The following is a 20,195-nucleotide window of genomic DNA, read 5'->3' as shown; positions in this document are numbered from 1 at the left end:
TATCAGCCAAGGACAATTTTCTGGAGAGGGGAGGGCAGCTGTGAGCTGTCAGCAGCCAACCCTCACAGCAGCACCAGCAAAAGGGAACTGGGTCAGCCACCAACAGGGTCTGCGCAGCTAAATTCCCAAGGCTGGCTCTTTCTGGTTGACTGAATAAGCAGATGAATGAACACTAGGCAGGGCCTATACCTAGGAGTGTCCCCAGTTCCCAGGTCCTTCATGTCCAAATCCTTCTATGCCAAGCACTGTGGATAGAACCTTGATCACAACAAAGGTCTTCAAGGAGTTTGTAGTGTAGTATTGGAAAATTCTAGTGAATACTGCTCATTGCTCCCTCAGCATCCATTCTCCCAGCTTCCCAATAGATCCTCCTCTTCCTTCTTCTCCTCTTCCCCTTCCTCCCCTTCTTCTCCTCTTATCCTCTTCTCCTCATCTTCTCTTTCTTTTTCTTCTTTTCAATAATATACTCTTCTCTCAGGCAGCCCATGTGCATCAGGGACACAAACCCCTCCCAGCTCCAAGGGAGGGCCTGATTGGTGCAGGGGCATCTCAACTCTCCTGCTACTGGTTGGTTCAGGAGCCAGACTTAATCCAATCAGTGCAGGCAGGAATTTCTGCCCTGATCATTGTTTAGGGAGGGGCATGTGGCTTAAGATGTGCAATGAGGGAGGATTTCAAGACTGTTTGTTGGAATGTTGGGGTGCTGGCCTGTCTCTTTCCTGGGATGTCCTGGGCAGGAAGGCATGGCACGCAGGGACTAACAGCAACTTTGCCCCATGAGGGAAGTGACTCTAAGACAAAGCCATAGCACAAAGAGGATGCATCCAAGGGCTCTTAAGAGAAACCAGAGCTGGGTCTATGGAAAAAGCTGACCCCAGAGCCCACCCTGCCTCTGGACCCCCAGTGACGTTGAGTTACATGGTCACTTCCTTGAAGCCAAAAACATCCTCACAAATACGGGCTGATACATATTTTTTAAAACACCAGGACTACTAAGTAGGCAGGAGTTCTGTGCTCTGCTCTCATGCCTTGGTAGCTGTGTGACATTCCAGAAAGCACATTCACTCTCTGAACCTAGGTGCTCTCTAAGCACCTTCTATCCCCAAAAACCACTCTTTGGTAAAACTTAATAGCAGCTGGTGATGAACAAGTGTTCTATGGACTGTCTGAAAACGGATTGTAGAAGAGAAATTGGTAAAATTCCCAAGGATGCTTCAGATAAACAAAAGAAAATAGGAAGGATTCCATCTCAGGGTTTAGGGGGCTGCACTGTTTACAAAGGCTGCCTGGATTAAAAATAGAAGGTTCTGCTATTCAGAGTGGGCACAAGTTCCCAGTGCCTAGGAGTGGAGAAGTTAAGACATGTCCCTTAAGGAGCTGAGAAAACATTCTCAGCAGCGATGAAACCAGCAGCCTGGGAGCAGCCTTGGAGGAGGCTGGGCAGGGCAGGGCCGGAGCAGGGAAGGAACCTGCAGAAAGCACCATCCTGGGAACACTGTGTGGCACGCACAGCTTTACAGTGATGTTCAGTCACTGATCCCTAAACATTGTCAAGTTTCAGAAATGAGAACGGATTATGGAATTCCAGGTCTGGATAGCGGTCCTCCCCAACTTGTGTGTTTGTTAGGTGTTTCGAGGCAAGTCTCCTCACCCTTCAGGCTTTCAATATCTTCATCTATTAAATGAGGGGGAGGTGGTGACTATTTGGTTTCTTCCCCCATGAGATGCTGCTGATCAGGTGGCACTGCCACCACCCCCCCCGCCAAGGGACACAGCCCACACCCTGGCCTGGCCAGGTCTCAGCACCCTCCCACCTCAGCATGCCTGTGTCACAGCAGTCTCCACCGGGCCTCCTGCCCTGGCTCCCTGAGTGCGAACATCTGGCCTTTCTCCCCCAAACAGCTCACACCAGCCTCATTCCGGGCCTTTCCATCTGTCATCACGGGCTTTAAACTGACCCAAATTTGTCAGTTGGGTTAGATGCCTGAGTAGGCTAATTTTTTAATTCCATCAATTAAAATAGCTGAACAACTGGTTATTTCCCAATCAATTGATAGGTTGCTCTCCTGAGTTGAGCAATTGTTTGTTGGCTTTTAGTTTGGAATGTGTGTGTGTGTGTATATCTGTGTGTGTTTGGCTGTCACTCAAAATAAATAAAGAGATAAAACTAAAACAAAACCAAGAAAAAAAAAGAACAAGATAGAAACAAAACCCCATGGGGTACACATGGGACACATGAAGCTGTAGTCAGTATTTCAATTCTCTGACCATCCTGCTCACATGTTCCCTATTAATTTGGAAAAATAATTCCCTCCTCTTATGACTAGATAAAATAGCGCCTCACTGACCCGGAAGTCATTCATCCTAAAGATAGATCCAAACCAGGTGGGAAGCGTTGGCACAGGTAGCACAGGCAGCTTAAATATACAGGAGAGGGAGTTTCCCTGTGGGAGGGCACTGTTTCCACCTCCCACACCGTCCCGATCAGCCAACTGAAGCAACAGTGAGCTGTGACAGCAGACTCAACAATAATAAAATTTCTAATTTTACAAAGTGCTTCCCCCGTTATCACCACAGTTTGAAGAAACAAAACCTAAACAGGGATAACACACACAGGCTACAGAAGGTCTACTCAGTGCCCAGTGGTTTGGAACCACAGTTTCCTTTAGAGAGACCTCCCCCTGCCCTCTGGCAGGTCACTCCTCTCCTGATAGTTGACCACCCTACCTCTCTTCCCTGGGATGAAATTGACTGGCTAGAAAGAGTTGATGTAATATCCTTCCTCAAGCCAATGACACCAAAAAGTTTAGAATGCTTTGGACAAGTTCCCATGTCTTGAGAACCAATAGAGCGAGCTTCAGGCAACCAGTGTGTTGCCTGCTCATTGGGGAGATGCTTCCTACACTTGGCTGCATGCACCAGACACCCCTTCGTGCTCCAGAAACCCCTTCCTGCCCCAGGAACCCCAGGCCCTCTGAGATGCCACCTTTCCTCAGAAACTTTTCAGAGCGCCCCTTGGAATGTGCAGCACTTGGGTAAACCCAGTGCCCTCCTTTGGGCCGAGAAATCTGAGGAATCCTTGCTAAAGATGTGCCTTGGCCTCCCAACAGAAGACCCTCACCAGAGCCCTGCACTTGAAGAGCCACTCCAGGCCTGCTCTGTGACTCACCTGTTTTAAAGGACTGATATTGCTTTAAGAAGAAATCACTCTATATACATTAGAAATTAAATTATTATTTTGAAAAGCACATTTAGAACTAAGTGGTGGTAGGACATATCTTCTCTCCCCTGTTTGAAGTAAGAGAAGCCCCATAAACAAACTCTGATGACCACAGCAATATACTTTCTCTTCCTTCCTGGAAAACAAAGAGTGGAGCACATGTCCCCATTCTGCTTCTTAATTTGCCCTCTAGATTTCTGCCTTCATTCTTTAAGAAATATGTTTGAGTCCTCACTCTGTGTTAGGCACTGGGGCACTAGAGCAATGCCCAGGAAATGGTCCATATTGATGCTGCAGATTGACTTTCAGCCCAACAAGCCCTACAGTCTTCTCCAAACCCTCAAGAACCTTCCAGCTGTTTGCCTGACCTGGTCCTCCCCCCGTTCCGTGACTGCATTCTAGGAGGAGGGGTATGTGGGTTGGAAAGGCTGAGAGATCATTGACTTCAGGACTATCTGTGCCATAAAGAGGGAAATGAGGCCCAGAGTGGTCAAAGGAAGAGATCGTTGTTGCAATGTGCATCATTGGTGAAGGCAATTCTGCAGAAATGCATTGAACAGGCTGCTTCGCCTCACTTTCTCCATGAACCAGTGAGTTGATGGATCCAGCCTCTGTCCTCAGAGAGAGATAAAGATTCACAAACAGCACATACAAGGCTGATTGTGGCCCGCATCATGCAGCAGGGGTGGACCCAAGTTGGAGGGACCACTTATGTCCCAAGACCTCTCCCATCCCCAAATTCATGAAGCTTTTCTCTTTAGAAAAGCACTGGGCAGTAGACATCAATAACACCCTGCCAAAGATGTTCAACAAATTCCTCAAGAGGGGTTTACCTGGATTTTAGTGATCCTCTAGAATTTTCCTTTCATACACCCACTTGTGGACAGTGCTATATCCTCCCTCAATCTGAAGCAAGCTTCGTGTGGAAAAGACAAGAAGCACCAGATCTTTTGGAAGGGAAGGTCTCATACTCACAGTACATTCAGAAGTCCACTGAGCCAGCCAAATGCATCTGCCTTTCTTGCTTTGTTATTTATACTTCCATGGCCTCTTGGAAGAGTAAGGCCAATAAATGAGCTGGTGTGAGTGGGCAGGTGATGGAGGCTTTGGGAGCAATGGCCACACCACCTCCCTGGGAGTTCTCCTCACCTGTGGAGGCAGCAGCATGATATTGTACTGGCCACACCCACTGGGCTGTGGCTTCCCTAATGAAGTCCACTAGACACCTTTTGCAACGACTCTGTTTCCCAATCGCTCTCTGGGTATGGAAGCCAGAATAGTCTACAAGTAGATGAGCCTGGAGTCCTAATACTAAATATTCAACCCAAATATCATCATTGCTGCCCATGGGAACAGGTTGATAACTGGGTTTCTTGGGGTCATTACCATGTATCTCTCACCATTTTCTTTTGCTATTTTTTCATGTGTTCCAAATTGTCAGCTCTGTTACCTTAGCTCACATCGAGTCCTTTGGGGAAAAAGTTCGAGGACAGACAAATAGACAACTAAATGCCTAGGTTCCGTTAGGAAGAACAGGAATTAAAAATTCACCTTAAAGTTCATGATCATGGAAATTACAAATTGTTTTCCTATTGCATATTTGTTGTGCTGGGGTGATGAGACTATGGTTGGGTTCTGTTGTGCTGGGGAGATGAGACTATGGCTGGGCTCTGTTGTCTCTTCCTCACCCTTACTTTTCTATATTTTCCAAATTGTCTTTAAAAAACAGATATTACTGCATAGTATTCCATGGTGTTGGCACATGTATACATATGTAACAAACCTGCACATTGTGCACACGTACCCTAAAACTTAAAGTATGATAATAATAAAGAAACAGATATTACTTTAGGATTAATTTTTCAAAGGCTTAAAATAAAATAAAATAAAATTCTTATCTTTAGTTTTATCACATGGAGAGAGAAGCATTGATGACGTTTGGGAACATTCCAAACCCACTGATCCTGGGATGGAAGAGCAATAAGCTCAACATGCCTATCTTCAATTCTGCTTTAGCTAGTGAGCTCCAGTGAGCAGAAAAAACATTCACATATTTCTTCCCCATTGAGTGGTGTTTCACAGTAGGTCGTATCTGACTGAAGCACCTCGGAGGCCTCGGAAGAGCCACGGGTGGTGTTTTTCCTTCCTTTGGGTTGATGCTTTTAGCAGACATGACTCTCATTCCCAGAGCTATTCAAAGCAGGTGACCCAGAGAAACCTTCTTGGAAAGAGGAGACACTAGTTCATTCCAAAGCCTGGTTCAGCCACAAACTCTATGCACTCAGGGCCTAGATGAACAGGCCATGGGGTTGTGGAATCCAGAGCTGCCCAGATCAGAAACCATCCCCGAAGAAGCCCCTGAGCCACCACCTTCCCTCACCCAGGGAGCAAGGCCTGCCTGCTGGAATGCATGGGTCAGAGACACCATGTGAACAGCGAGATGAGAGACTTCACACTGGCCGGCTCTGGTCACTACGTTGCAGAGGAGACAGAAGGACAGGCTGAGACTAAGAAGTGCGGGTGGTCCTATTGTGACTGTAGAGGCTATAGCGATGGAAGATCAGAGCCAGTGAGGTGGACACTGACCCAGAATCCAGGTCTGTACCTCTGGTTTGGGAGGGAAAACCTGCCCTCTAATGACAGGGTGAGGCCTGTGTGAGTCTGAGGGTCATGCCTCCCCGCCTGCCCCAGACACACTCTGCTCCAGGGCAAATTCCCAAGGAAGACATGCAAGGACAGGCCAGGGTAGGGATGCCCACTGAGCGACACGGGCAGCACTGGGGATGCCTGAGTTCAGACGGTGCCAGAGGCCAGTAGGCCATGGGCAGAGGGTAGCCACAGGTGGGCTGCCGGCCAGCCAGGCGCTACACCTTGGTTGGGAGTTGCCCGTCCTGCCTGGGGAAACGAGCCCCGGAGGAGGTGCACGTCTGTGGAGAGCAGTGAAGGAAATAGGCATGGGAGGGAGCAGCCCCCTTCACGTGCCCATTAAGGGACCTCAGCCTAGACTTGAGGCTGCCCCGACCGCCTGTAGCCAAGATTCAGGTCCCGTGGATTTGTGCCTGGTGTTCATTGGGGGCTAGGAGGATGAAGGGGATTGTCTAGCCTGGGAAGATTATTGTCATAAGTTAATGGGCCTAAGGCACTGGCCGGAGGCTGAGGGGTGGCCTGAATATTTTTTACATTATTGCCTTGTGTAGGGGTGAGAGGGGAGCTAGGAATTTCTGGTCCTCATCCTCACTCTTTGGATCTCCCAGATGCAAGAAACGTGTTAGTGACCATGCCATACCCTAACTCCAAGACCTCCAGTCTGATGGGAACACAGAACACAGAGATACAAGTCACACTAGGTAAGGGCCAAGGTAGAGGTAACTTTGGGAGATGAGAACATGCAGGAGGCACCTGATCCTAGGTGGGGTGCTTTGGACTGCGTCATAGATGGGGCACTCTTAAGCTGGGTTTTGAAGGATAAGCAGGTGTTCTCTAGGAGAAAACTGAGGGCAAGAGAAGTTATATCAAGGATTTTGCATCCTGCAGAAAGTGAGTGAACAATCTAATGCCTCCAGAAATTGTATATGTGACTTTGGGCTTCTGGTTCTTTAACTGCAAAATGGGAATAGCCTATTTCTAAAGCAGTTGTTTCCATCCTGGGAGTGCATTAGAATCATCTAGGAGCTTTAAAAATATCTATTTTCAGAACATTCCTCTAGAGATTTTGAGTTAGTTGATGCAGGATAAATCCTGGGTAAAGGTGCTTTTAAGAACTTCTCTCCAGGCAATTTAATGAGTACTCAAGGTTGAGAATCCCACTCCAAAGCAAGTGATTCCCAGGTCTTTAAAAGCATTCAGCCGCCAGGTATTAAGATGGCTATAAAGCCACAGTATTAAGGTATTGGGACAGAGACAGACAAGTTGACCAATGGAACAGACTAGAGAATCCAACAGAGCCACACGGGAAGTCACCTGATATGTGACAACGGCACCGCTACAGTTCAAAGGAAAGGATGATCCTTTCAATGAATGGTGAAAAAACAACAACAATAAAACACTAGTGAATGTCCATACAGGAAAAAAATAACAGTGACCATTTTACTCAACATACAAAAATTAATTTGGAAAGTCACAGACCTAAATGTGAAAGGTATTAGATTGGACCATATGAAACTATTGGTCTTTAATATTTTTTAACCTCAAAACCCACAAGAATCAAAATGATAAAGCTTCTAGAAGAAAATATATTAACAGTAGATCATCTTCATGACCATGACATAGTCAGAAAGTATTAACCATTTTTAAAAAATGATAAATGGAACTTCATTAACATTAAGAGCCTTGTTCCTCTAAAATTACCTAGGACAGTACAAAGGCAAGTCACAGGCTGGGAGTGGTACGTGTAATGTCTGTGTCTGATAAAAGGCTCATGCCTGTTTTTAAGCACTTCTACAAATCGACTGAAAAAAGACAACAACTTAAAAACTAAGCAAAGACATGAACAAACACTTCACAAAAGAAGCTATCCAAATGGCCAACAAGCATCTGAAAAGGTGCTCGACATCATTAATCATCAAAATATGCAAAACAAAACTATGAGAAGAACTCACTACACACCAAGTAGAATAGCTCAGATTAAAAGGACCGGCAACATGAGGACACGGAGCAAGTGGAACTCTCTTACACTGCGGGTGGGTGTGCAAACCGACACCAACGTGTTGGTTGGAAAATTGCTTGGCAGGATCTATAAAAGGTAAACATATGCTTACCCTTTGACCCATTCATTGTACCTCAGGGTATATGCCCAACAGGAAATGAGTGCTTGTGGGCTTACAAAGACGTGTACTGCAATGTCCATAGCAGCTTTATGCAATAGACCTAAAGTGGAAACAACCCAGATGTCCATTTATAGTAGAGTAGAGAGAGAGAGAAAGAGATTCCTGGCCACCATCCCAGATCATACTTTGCATTTCCCTGGGTGGCCGCACTCTTCTTTGGTTTCCGCAGGATCCCCAGTTGATGCTCATGACAGACAGCTATGGGAGCCAATGACCAAGAGTGTGAAACACTGCAAAGCCCAAATTCCACTAGAACAAATTATACTGTACCTCCGAGCAACAAGGCAAAGACTGAGTAAATGCAATGTATTTTCAGTCATTGAATTCAACTCCAACTGGGGAGCTTAATCAATAAATGATTTAAAATTAATAAATAATTGATTTTGAAAGAAAATATTTTTAAGCAATCTCCAGTAAGATCCTAGGTTACCCTAAAAAGCTTCTAGTACAAAATGTTGAAAATCTTTCCACACAAAAATCTAAACAAATAAGAAATAAAAGGAGAGAAATGGAAATTTTTTTTTGAAAAAAATGGGAAGCATTCTGTAAATGGTAAAAAATTCAAGATGGCATTTCAGAACATTCGAGAAAAGGTGAACAATTCCACAAATGCTATTAGGAAACAAACAAATCATTTCAAAAATAAAACAACAAGTGTTGGAAGAAAACCTTTTCATAATGTTAGAGTGAGAAAGAACTTCCTAAGTGTGATTCACAAGCCAGAAACCATGTAAGAAAAGATGGCACATATGGATATACCATCTTTATGCAACGTGTTAAAACTCTACAGAATACGTAAAATTTGGAATCACAGATCGGAACGTGTGTACAAGATAGAAAGCTAATGTTCTTAACAATTAAGAGTTCTTATATATATCAATAAGTAACCACATGTGTTTCTCAATCAGCAAAAAGGTAAAAAATTTGGGTAAATATGCATTGAAACATTGTGGGTGGGGGCCAGCTTTGAGTTTCCTCATCTTATTTTCTTCTTTGTCTTTGTCTCTGCAGAACAGGGTACTTCCATACACATATTAGTAGATATGGTTATTCATAGACATTATGTATTTTTCACACCAACTTTGCAAGTTTAGGTGCTGCTAGACCCATTTTTACACATGAGAAATCTGCGTTTCCTATAGCTGGACAGTTAGCAGATTCAGGACTCAAAAATCAGGTCTTCTGGGTCTGAATCCCTTGTTCCATCGATAGCTTTCTGGTAGACCATAAATGAAAGCATGGCCACAGCATCTTGGCAGCCAGCACAGACCCACAGAACTCTTGGCCAGACTGGTGATCCAGCCCTAGGGCTAGGCATGAGAAGGACGCAGAATGTCTGTCTATCTGAGTGATCACCTTGGCCCTTGGTTATCTTTTCTAAGACAGAGAAACAGACAACACACACACACACACACACACACACACACACACACACACACACACACCACACACACACACACACACACACACACACACACACACACACACACACGGCCCCTTGGACTAACCTCACCTCCCCAGTTCCTCCTTTCCCCTCAGGTCAGTCTTCCTTGGCCTTCCCCAGGTGTTGCTGATCCCAGCCTCCTAGTCCTTTTTTGGTCCTGGTCCTGCAGCCTCCAGGTTCCAAGTATGTTCCTCTAGGCTCCCCAGCCCCAGAAGCCTTGTCTACAAACTGGGTGGACTTCTGCCTAATGACCTACTGAGCCTGCCTCTGCCACCTCCACCCCTTTCCCAGGATCAGCCTGGCCAGCTGGCTCTGCCAAGTGTCACACTCAGGGAGCAATGCATCTGGGAGTTCCTTTCCTCACCGCTTGGGAAAGCTCAGGCCTACTTTTTCTCTCCCACCCCTAAAAGCAAGGGACACTGTGCTAGGTACACCCAAGGTGCTCTGTAGATTCACTGATGAGGGCCTGGCTTGCTAGGACCTGAGTGTTTGGCACCCAGTAAACCTCATAAAAGTGAGTGCACCAGAAACCAGTGACACACACCATCCCCTCCCAGCTCCACAGCCCTGATCCCTGTGATCATCTTTGAGCAGAATCTTCCACCCCAGATTCCTTCCTTGGGGCAGGACAGGAATGGGTGTGGGCACACTGGCACTGCTGTAGAATACCAGCCGCCTGGCACAGATGTTCGCGTGGCCCTCTCTCACCTCCCAGGTGCAGCCTGGGAGCAGGGAGCCCATCCATCCAACCCCACCCCACTCCCGAGCTCTGGGAGATCTCAGGGCCTGGGCCTGTGGTCTGGGTACCAGACATAGGTGACTCATAATGCACCTGGTGGCTGGAGAAGCCATCTGGTTCTCAGTGTACCCACCTGTACAATGGGCAATAGGAGACTGCATTAGATCTGTGGTTGCCTGAGAGAGCCAAACTATTGGAAGTCATGCTGTCAATCAATTTCACTTAAAACAATATAGACCCAACTCCATGCTAAATGTCATTCAAGCCAGATCTAGATGCTGATAGAAGAGCAGAACAACAGAGGATATAAAAAAAAAAGAGCATTTGCTCAACGCTACTAACCATCAGGGAAATGTAAATGAAAACTACAATGAGATACCACCTTACTCTTACAAGATGGCCTTAATTAAAAAGTAAAAAAAAAAAAAAAAAAAGATGTTGGCATGAATGTGGTGAAAAGGGAACACTTTTACACTGCTGGTGGGAATGTAAATTACTACAACCCCTATGGAAAACAGAATGGAGATTCCTTAAAGAACTAAAAGGAGAGCTACCATTTGATCCAGCAATCCCACTACTGAGTATCTACCCAGAGGAAGTCACTATATGAAAAAGACACATGCACGCACATGTTTTGTAATTCCAAAGATATGGAACCAACCTAAGTGCCCATCAAACAATGAATCAATAAAGAAAATGTGGTATATACACACCATGGAATACCACTCAGCCATAAAAAGGAACGAAATAATGTCCTTTACAGCAATTTGGATGGAGGTGGAGGCCATTATTCTAACTAAAGTAACTCAGGAATGGAAAACCAAGTATTGCACGTTCTTGCTCATAAGTGGGAGCTAAGCTGTGAGCACAGGTATAAGAATGATATAATGGACTTTGGGGACTCAGGGGAAAATGTTGGGAGGGGGTGGTGAGGGATAAAAAAACTACATATTGGGTACAGTGTACACTGCTCAGGTGAGGTATGCACTAAAACTCAGAGATCAACACTAAAGAACTTAATCCAAGTAACCAAAAGCCACCTGTACCCCAAAAACTGTTGAAATTTAAAAAGAGCATTTCAGAAAAATATTTATGGAAGAAAAATCGCAAACTGCAAAAAAGTCCATAATTTAATGTTTTTCTGCACTTTCAGGTAGCCCACCAATTTGATTTCAGCAGCATATGTATTTCTGTGCACACCTCATGTACACACACACACATGCACACACACACGCACACACACACACACATATATATATACACACACACACACACGCAAACATTTAATTCTTACAAGTCTGTGAGGGATCATTGTCCCACTATACAGATTAGAAAGCTGAGGTTTGGGATAGTGAGTCATCTGTCAAATGTCACATGGTTATTTAATGGATGTGCAGCTTCATAAGAATTTCTTAATATAAAAGCAGAAAAAAAATATGTAGATACCACTAGTGCAGAAAATTTGGGAGAAATCAAGGAAATTCTGGAAGTGTCTGCATGCCCCACATAAGGCTGTGGCTGTTAAATGCTGGCTTCTGGGATGGCTCACTCTAGGATTTGTCGGGTTGGTTCATACAGCCCAGAACAGGAGCCGACACCACCTTCAGTTCTCCATCTCTGAGCCGTTCGACTTCTCCTTTGGAAGGTGTCCCACCCACCTCTCTCACCTGTCTTTCCCTCATCCTCCTTTCCTGCTTCCTTCCAAAGAGGCAGAACTTGAGTTGAAAAGTAGATTGAATGTCTATGATGTACCAGGCAGCAAGCCAGGTGCGGGGGAGAGAGAAATAACCAAGTCCTCATAAGCTCACAGACCAGGGAAGGGACAGACACTGGGGGGGTCACACCTGTACTCCTAGCACTTTGGGAGGCCAAGGCAGGTGGATTGCTTGAGGTCAGGAGTTTGAGACCAGCCTGGCCAATATGGTAAAACCCCATTTCTATTAAAAATACAAAAATTAGCTGGAGGTGGTGGCTCGCACCTGTGGTCCCAGCTACTCGGGAGGCTGAGGCGTGAGAATTGCTTGAGCCCAGGAGGCAGAGGTTGCAGTGAGCTGAGATGGCACCACTGCACTTCAGCCTGGGTGACAGTGATACTCCATCTCAAAAACCAAACAAAACAAGAGTTCTGTGGAGGGGTGAGTTCAACATCACTTGCACCCACGAGAGGCAGATATTGAATCAAATCAAGGCCTCCAAACAAAAAAAGCAGCAGCTCCATCCCCCACCCACTCACAGGTCCCATCTCAGGGGGGCATTGTGACATTGAGGTGGAGCACAGGTCCTACGGCCACAGCAAGCTGGGCCACCTCACCCAGGTCACCTCACTTCTCTGTGCCTCAGTATTTCCATCTGCCCAATGGGACTACTGAAGTACCTGCTTTGTTCATTTCATCAGATTGTTAGCAGTGCTATCAAATGCAATGGCCCATGTGGAGAGGATCCATTAAAACTAATTAGTAGTAATCATAGCAATAATTATAATAGTAATTAATAAAATAGTAATTAATTACTATTAATGGGCATTACTAATGATAAACATGATGACAGTGAGCTGATTCTGTTCATCCAAGTCACACTCTGCTCACCATTCTCATCCTCCAGCATCAAGAGTGAGGGTGTTGGATGCCTAACACTGCTGGAGCCCAGGAGGAAAATTCTTGTCCCTCAAATGAAACATGTGCTATCAAGAGTGGATCAGACAGCAAAAATCAAATGTTAAGGATGGCTGAGATCCTTAAAATTCAGGAGGAATTTGGATGGATAGTCAGTAGTTACCCAAATAGGGTTATCTGTTCACACCTAACTACTGACTATTTTGTGTGCTATTATATAGTTAAGGATGGGAAAAGCTCATTTCTGAGCTTTCAGAAATTTGGAAAAACAGAGTGGTTGTCTACTTAAGACCAAGGAAAGGACCAAGTCACAGAGAAGATGTAGTGAAGAAACACACAAGCCCACACATCTATTCTCCAGGAATGTTCCACACATTCCCCAGTGGGTTCCATTACCAGCTCAAGCCACTAGCATAAGAATGAGGAGTGACACCAAGGGTAGCTCTGGAAGCAGCCATCCCACGGCTCACCATGCAGGTGGAAGAAGGGAAGTTCCCTTCAGTCATCCAGGTTTTCAGCTCTCCCTCCAGGATAAGCAAAAGCAGGCTGATAGAAACCAAGTGTGGGCTGGTAAGCAGGTCACCCTTATCTGTAAGGGCATACTCTGAGCTGCCACGGCTTGTTTGCTGATACCAGACAGTCCTCTTACAGAGAACTGCCTTTATAATCCAAGACAAAATGAAAGACAATTACTTTCGGAGACAGAATACAAAGACGCAAATGGCTGATATCAGATACCTTTAAGCAGTGCAAACCAAGAAACAGTAGAGACTCAGGAATCTGAAGCAGGGAGGGAGGACCTGAGAGGGGGAGAAGACTGTAGAGAATTCTATGTAGAGACAGAAAATCTGGATTCAGGCTCCATGGCTGCTGTTTCCTAGCCGTGCAACCCTCCTCAAGTTACTTCATCTTTCAGGATCTTGATTTCCTCACCCATAAAACTGAGGAAATGCTTGAGAAACCCATTGGGAGGAGAAATTAAAGTAGTGACTGTAAAAGGTGCGGTGTAAACCATAACTGCCCGTGCACAGGCTGCTCTGTGACTTCGGAATTTTGCAGGGGTCCCCAAGGGCTGGACCAATGGCTTCCATTTTCCTCCACTCTGGGATGAATTTTTAAAAAATTACTGGGTGCTCAGCTTGAAATCTGTGGTGTTGGGATGAAAACCTAACCACCATACAACTGCTATTTTCTTCCAGTGGTGTTTTCAAATGCCAGAATAACCTGACCAGTGGGACTTCAGCCAATCAGCCCCTCTGCGTCACTTCCCAAGACCAAAAATGCTTTCCCTCCTTGGATGAACAGCCTGGAGGTTGCTCCAGTGGCTCCCTGGGGGACTCACAGTCTGAGAAGAGGTATGGGTTTGAGAAGGGCAGCATGGTGCGGGCCTAAACTCCCAAGGCCACCCCACATCTCAGCACATCTGTGCCTCAGCCTACTCACCTGTGAAATGAGGGCAATCATACTCACCTCCCTACTGTTGAGAGGCTGAGATAATTCGTGCAAAGCCCTGGGACTGTGCCTGGACTGTGCAGCTTAGGTACTCCATGGCGGCTGGCTTGTTGTTTTATTATTATCAATCACTATTATTCTTATCCTCATATAACCTTAATTATTATTTTGTGATAGCACTGATGACAGAGACGGTTGTTTTTGGCAGCAACCCCAAAGGGCCACAAGAGTGTCCACACCCACCCCCCTCCAGCCACAGCTGTCTCCCACCTGGCACACGCTGACAGCCTTGGGCATGCCAGGCCAGATGGGACTCGTGTGCTGCAGGCACGTGACAGAGCTAGACGCCACAGCTACCGGGTGGGCACTCTCTGCCAGCCCCTGGTGGCTGTGACTCACCTCCTAGTTATGGCTGGCGGAGGTGGGAGAACAACCTTAGAACTCGATGCAAGAAGTGGGCAAACTGAGCAGGGCTGGGGTCGGGTGGGGACCTGGGTGGGCCCTTGGAGGTGGCTCTAAAGGGCTTGCTTTGGGCATTGGCGGTGGGGTGCAATTGGGTCCATGTGGGTGTCCGGCAGTTGGGACCAGATGCTCTCTGAGCCAGTTGGTCTATTCCAGGGACTTGGTCTGGGCCATGTCTTAGATCTAAGGGCTTAGAGGAAGTGCAGGGCAAGGGAATTCTGAAGTGGTGGCAGTTGGTGGCCACAGGTAGGCAGGTGTTGGGGCTTTGAGTCTGTAGTTATTTGACTCAGGGCTTCTGCAGCCACTGGTCGGAGTGCAGTTCAGCGGGGGAGAGTGTAGAGGTGGGCAAGGATTAGGCTGGATGTCAAGACGGGATTGCAGCCCAGTGGGAGAACAGGCAGTGAATCAGGGCCCCGAGGCAGAGGCCAGCTTCCACGGACTGAGGAAACCCACGGTGGCCGGAGAAATGGTGCTCTTTGGCCAGATAAGAAGGCCAAAGCCACCAGCCACACACCTGCTGCTGGGCTTGCCTCAGTGGCTGAGTTGGACACCTGGGTCAGGGTCTGCAAAGCCTGGAGTGATGGTCCCCAAGGGCCAGCACAGCCAAGGTTACCAATGTTGGGCTGAAGGCGACATGCCTGGGGGACCCTGAAACTATGAGACATGTTTCTGTGGGAGAGGCAGATGATTGGGAGTGCCAAGCCATAGACTGAAAGAGAAGTGGAATCACAAGGGGTTGCTGCTTGGTGAGAATTTAAGAGTCAGAGTGTCAGAAAGACCTAGGGCTGTCTGGGTGGTCCGGGAAGGCTTCCTGGAGAAGGTGGCCATAGAATGGGAGGAACCCAGAGTTTCTACATCGCCTTCCCCTGCAAGAGGCAGTCAAATCCACCTGTGTCCTCCCCTCCCGCCACCACCATGTCTAGAGGCAGTGAAGGAGCAGGAGCCACCCACTCAGCATCGCCGTCGACAGGGATGCCTGCCCTACAGAGCCTCTCTCAAGTTCCCATATCCCAGGGTCTGCGCCTGCACAGACAGCAAATGCTGCTCCACTTGGGCCCTGCTCCAGGAGCTGGGGATGGCAGGGACAGCCAGATTCTGTGCTCAAGGAGCTGATACTCAAACGGCCAAAGAACAGCAGTGCAGATGCGGGCAAGCAGTGCAGATGCGGGCAAGCAGTTCAGATGTGGGCAAACAGTGCAGATGCGGGCAAACAGTGCAGATGTGGGCAAGCAGTGCAGATGTGGGCAAGCAGTGCAGATGCGGGCAAGAAGTGCAGATGCGGGCAAGCAGTTCAGATGCGGGCAAGCAGTTCAGATGCTGGCAAACAGTGCAGATGCGGGCAAGCAGTGCAGATGAGGGCAAACAGTGCAGATGAGGGCAAACAGTGCAGATGAGGGCAAACAGTGCAGATGTGGGCAAACAGTGCAGATGAGGGCAAACAGTGCAGATGCGGGCAAGCAGTGCAGATGCGGGCAAGCAGTGCAGATGCGGGTCATTTCAGGGCAGGGAAATGCTGTGGATTTTGAGTTGAGCAGACCGGGTTTGAACACCAGCTCTGCTCCCAGTTACCTCATCCCTGGAAAGCTATTGCACCTCCCGAAGACTCTTCTTACTCATCTGCTGAATTTGGATAAAACCATCCACTTCCTGGGATATTTGGAAAGAGAAGAGAGGAACCCAGCCCCGCAGAATTTTGCAAGTGGGGAATGCACCAGCCCGCAGCACCCAAGGCGGCGCCGAGCAAGCAGGTTTCACCTGGAGAGAGTGGGGTTCAGGGAGGTCTCGGATGGCAGCCTTGACATGATGCCGCCAGAACTTTCCATCTGCCCTTGCCTTTGCTCCAATCTGTGTGCTGGCTCTGTTCTCGCTCTCTCTGCAAGCTCGCTTCCTCCACCTGAGCTGGGCTTCCACCAGGGCAGCAACACTACGAAGAGTGATATGAGATAGATGTTACTGCAGGGATTAGGCCCCCCAGTGGTGGGAGCTGGGGAGAAGTCTGTGGAAGGCTGTCATCCTGGGTCTGGTGGTCAGCCCAGAACTTCTGCAGGTCAGCCAGGTGGGGAAGGAGAAGAAAACCTGGGTATGAGATGGGGCAGAATGAGGCCTGGTCAAAGCTTGAAGGACAGACCAGAACCCACATCTGTCACTCCAGCCTGGCTAACACAGTGACCCGAGGAAGGGGCCGGTGCTCCTCACCTGACCTGAGACCTGGAGAACTGAAGGAGGAGGCCTGCTGAGGGCTGGAAGAGCCACAGATGCTGTTCACAAGCACCAGGTGCACCAGCAGGTGAAGGGGGGCAGCGCCTAGCACCCCACACCAACCTCAGAGTGTTCCTGCTTAACTTCTGCCTTCCAAACCAGAAGTACCTTTCTCTCGTAGCCAACTCTTATCTGGAACCACAGAGGGTGAGAATTCTTCACTACACTGACACACCTGGCTGGAACTATCACCCCCAACATCTTCCAAAGCTTATACCTTACAGTTTCTGTCCCCAAGACCTATTGCCTTTGCACTTTCTGACCCTAGGTCCTAATTCCAAGGCTCAGACCATCCCCACCTGGTTCAGGTGCCCCTCTTTGGGTCAAACACTTCTGGACACATGGGTCAGGGCAGAACAGGTGATAAAATGACAGCTCCCACAGGCAGTCACCTAGGGAGGGGCAGTTGCTATAGGAAGGGCAGGAAGGAAAAACTGTATGTGTCACCGTAGCTATTGCACACACACACATTAAAATAGTAAAATTGGGATAACATGAGGGAGGAAAAAGCCTCGGGGGAAGAGCAGTGAACTTGCTGACCTTAAATATGAATGAAATTTCCCTTTGGGGGCACAGCATATGGCTCTCTGCGTCCCAGCAGCCGAGGACCACACGTAGTTCCACAGCTCTCAGCATAAATGTGTGTGAGTGTCACTTCCTCACTCTATCACAGGCATCAGACAGTGGGACCATGTGTAGCACAGCCTTGCACCCAGGCAGTGCCTGTCAGAGCAGGAAGCACAGTGGAGAGTTTCAAATGTGTGTTTTGGAGGCTTTTTGCGAGCAGCATCTTCTCGCTACTCACCTTTGTCTCCCAAAGCAAGCATGGCGGCTTTCCTGGGTTCTTCCCTACAAGAGGTACCTCCTAGATTTCTGGTTAGCTCCTTCTATAACTTAACTCACCTTATTCTTTTACAAACGTGGGTTTGGCACCAACTGTGCACCAGCGTGGTCTCTTCCCTGCAGGGCTGATGAGTCAGAGGGAGTGATACTGATGATCACCATCGTCCCAGTGTGTCTATGGATCTGGACGCTTGACACCTGGGGATGCCTGTACCCCATATTTTCCCATGTATTGGGTTGATATTTTTTAAAAACTTCTCCCCACATCCCCAGTACTGGAAGCTTTTGTTCTTTTTTTCTCCTGGGGATGAGTGATTTCCCAGACTTAAGAAGGCCCAGCGCCTGGGTCTGTGGGTTCTGTTCTGGAGTGGAACCTGCTCAGTTTCCGATGAAGAAGCTGGTTTCTTGTGCTGCTGTTTTACTTCTTGCCATATTCGGTCCCCTCAGATGCCAGCCAGACATCCGGCAGGGGGCTGGTGAGGACTCTCTGCCAGGCACCTGGGAGTCTCCCTAATTATCCAGTGATCCTCCCAGCTTGTGACACCTCCAGTCTCCCAGAGATAGTTCAGGCTGAGAGGCTGCATTGGAATGTGTGGGGAAGAAGTGGCCCTTTGAACATGTTCAAAGCCTCCGGGGCCCCTGGCTGGGGAAAGCCAAGGGCAGTTGTGCTCAGCAAACTTCCTGGGGAGCCTGTGGTGTTCTCACGGGGAAATGGGAAAATACTGGCAAGAGAGAACTTTGTCATTGTTCCCTGCATTTAAGCAGGAGGGAAAAGAAAGGAGCATGAAAGCAGGTCCCTGGCAAGCACACCAAATTAAATGTCAAAAATATCCCAATGCTCATAACTCACCAGCGGCCGATGTCTGAAGTTACAGCTTCATGCATTTATCACAGACAGCACTTTGAAAGGGAAAAGTCACGAGTTTTGATGTCAGAGCAGCTTGGCTTTGAATCCTGACTATATTCCTGATTAGCTGGATGTGCCTGGATAGTATGTTTAACCTCTTCAAACTTCAGTTTTTCTGTAAAATGGACTTCGCACACCCCATGGGAGACCACCATGAAGAATGTGAACATCGAGTTAGGGCTTAGAAGCCTTATTTGCTAACAATACAAAAATGGACATTCTAGGTTTATCGTGAGGGTTAATGAGATTATTTAAACAGATTTTTGTGGTTAGCTATATATCCCTTGAACCTTGCACATAAAAGGCACTCAATAAATACCTATTGAATAAATTAACAAATAAACATCTGAATGAAGAGGTGTTATTTCCCTCTCTAAACTCCTTTGCCTGTGACAGAAAATTCAAGTTTGTTAAATAGCAACAGTGAAAAAATGTTGGGATTGTAATGGAACATCTACCACTCCCCAAGCCCTCAGTCCACTCACCTGTTCAGCCTCTCTTAGCTTTGCATTAGGGAAGGGCCAATATTCTTAGACTTTTCCACCCCAAACAAGCCGTTCTTGTCTTTACACACTGTGGACCTTGGGTTTGTAATACCTGCTTCTTGTCCACCTGGGAAATTCTGATCCAGCTTCAAAGTCTAGTTTACATGTCACTTTCTCCGTGAGGAGAGGGTGATGGTGCTGGCAGTGGTGGTAGTATTAGTTCTGGTGGTGATGGTGGTGGTGGTGGTGAGAGTGGTGGTGGTTGTAATGGTGATATTAGTTCTGGTGGTGATGGTGATGCTGGTGTTGGTGGTGGTAATGAAGGTGGTGGTGATGGTGCTGCTTGTGGTGGTGATGGTGGAGATAATAGTTGTGATGGTGATGGTGGTGGTGAGAGTGGTGGTAGAGGTGGTGATGATGGTGATGAAAGGTGGTGGTGGTGATGGAAGTAATAGTTGTGGTGATGGTGACGTTGATGGAGGTGGTGGTGATGGTGGTGGTGGAGGTGGTGGTGCTGGTGATAATGGAGGTGGTGGTGGTTATGGTGATGATGAGTTGGAGGTGGTGATGCAGGTAATGGTGAGGTGATTGTTGCCATAGTGATGGTGGTTTGATGAGGTGGTGAGGTGATAATAATGGAGGTGGTGGTGCTGGTAATGGTGATGATGGAGCTGGAGGTGGTGATGATGGAGATGATGGTGGTGATGGAAGTGGTGGTGGTGATGGAGATGATAATTGTTGTGGTGATGGAGGTGGTGATGGAGGTGGTGGTGCTGGTGATGGTGATGATGGAGGTGGTGGTGATGCAGGTAATGGTGAGGTGATAGTTGCCATAGTGATGGTGGTGTTGATGGAGGTGGTGAGGTGATAATAATTGGGGAGGTGATGGTGGTGGTGGTTATGGTGATGATGGAGCTGGAGGTGGTGATGCAGGTAATGGTGAGGT

At 47.5% G+C, this 20,195-nt stretch overlaps 1 protein-coding gene across 3 annotated transcripts in view; it reads right to left on the bottom strand.

Annotated features, from left to right (window-relative positions):
* The window catches only part of SERPINA12 (serpin family A member 12), a 31,185-nt gene extending 12,823 nt beyond the window's left edge, over window positions 1-18,362 (bottom strand). The window contains exons 1-2 of one of the 3 annotated variants that reach the window (XM_032179780.2): window positions 17,918-18,362; window positions 16,325-16,679 (exon numbers count right to left, since the gene is read on the bottom strand). The gene's annotated coding sequence lies outside the window, so the exon portion shown is untranslated. Of the gene's footprint in view, window positions 1-4,097; window positions 4,288-9,554; window positions 9,683-16,324; window positions 16,680-17,917 lie in introns of those variants that run through there. The other 2 variants (XM_058429765.1, XM_032179781.2) reach the window with 2 other exon arrangements.
* Window positions 18,363-20,195: the final 1,833 nt, after the last annotated feature.

This window comes from Hylobates moloch, unplaced genomic scaffold, assembly GCF_009828535.3.
Source record: "Hylobates moloch isolate HMO894 unplaced genomic scaffold, HMol_V3 SCAFFOLD_16, whole genome shotgun sequence".
Taxonomy (NCBI): Eukaryota; Metazoa; Chordata; class Mammalia; order Primates; family Hylobatidae; genus Hylobates; species Hylobates moloch.
Note: the sequence above shows the minus strand (reverse complement) of the source record. Positions and strands in the feature narration are given on the sequence as shown.